General features: G+C 31.5%; 1 pseudogene; it reads right to left on the bottom strand.

Moving 5' to 3' along the window:
* Window positions 1-166: 166 nt before the first annotated feature.
* On the bottom strand, window positions 167-267 carry LOC111531779 (annotated as a pseudogene).
* Window positions 268-1,153: the final 886 nt, after the last annotated feature.

The raw sequence follows: 1,153 nt of genomic DNA, 5'->3' as shown, positions 1-1,153 counted from the left end.
AATTTATTTCTTAAAGCAAACTCAGAAATAAAAACATAATTAGAATTACCAACAGGAATCATAGGTTTTTTGCTTTTATTATTTTATTTTTTATTCTTAGGGATTGTTCTTTAAAAATCTAATTTTATTTTACAAATATATAAAATATTTGCATGATCCCAAAGCCAAATGTATAAGTATATACAGAGAAGCAACATCCTTGTACAGAGACCATGCTAATCTTCTCTGTATTGTTAATTTTAATATATGTGCTGCTGAAGCAAACACAGAGGAGCAGAAGAGTAAACTGTAATTCTAAGGCACATGGCACATCTCATACAGTTCTTATACATGCAGGTTGCTTAATAAAGGGCAATTGTAATCTTGGTCTTCAAAAAAAAAAAAGCTCCTCTTCTCTAGTTTCAAAATTGAAATTGCAGGAATTACTTTGGATACAATTCTATTTCACATCACAATATCACACACCCAGAATGATGCCACATTACAGAGATCAATCAACATTTGTTGAGGGATTGATGGAATGAATGACTACTCCTTCAAACTACTGCTACTATCAGCTCAGGTGTCAGTCTCCATTCAAGGTATTATACTTTTTCATGAGAACCATGTGTTCAGAATCAGGTTTTTAAATAGAGCATAGCTTTATTTAATGTATATTTACAGTATATCATAGCTCTATTTCATACATATATATCTTAATGCAGTGTAAACCTAATGCAAAAGCAAAATTCTTAGTTAAAAATCTTGCCTTTTCCCAATTATAAAGGAAAATTTACTCAATCATTTTGAAATGTAAAATTTAAAAACCTGTTAGCATTAAATCCCAGAGGGAAAGGATTAAGAGAAGGATTCATCCAAATGGACTAGGAACACTATTCCTTGTTGGTGACCTGCCACGTGGAAAGAGTTGAGAATTGGAAGCAAGCAGCCAGGGTCCAAAAAAAGAACAGTCTGATTCTCCAAACAAGCCTTTGGACTAACAGTATTTGGAAGAGAGACTATTACTTCCTCATAGTTCTAAGAAGAGAGTGAAAAATAGAAATAATTACAAACACACACACACACACAGAAGAAATAAAGATAGGCTCTTTATTATCACAAAGAAAAACATTTTTTAAGAATTTATTTTCTTTCTTGCTTTTTTTTTTGAGAC

The sequence above is a fragment of the Piliocolobus tephrosceles genome, unplaced genomic scaffold, assembly GCF_002776525.5.
Source record: "Piliocolobus tephrosceles isolate RC106 unplaced genomic scaffold, ASM277652v3 unscaffolded_40271, whole genome shotgun sequence".
Taxonomy (NCBI): domain Eukaryota; kingdom Metazoa; phylum Chordata; class Mammalia; order Primates; family Cercopithecidae; genus Piliocolobus; species Piliocolobus tephrosceles.
The sequence above is the reverse complement of the archived record's forward strand: the minus strand, read 5'-3'. Positions and strand labels throughout refer to the sequence as shown.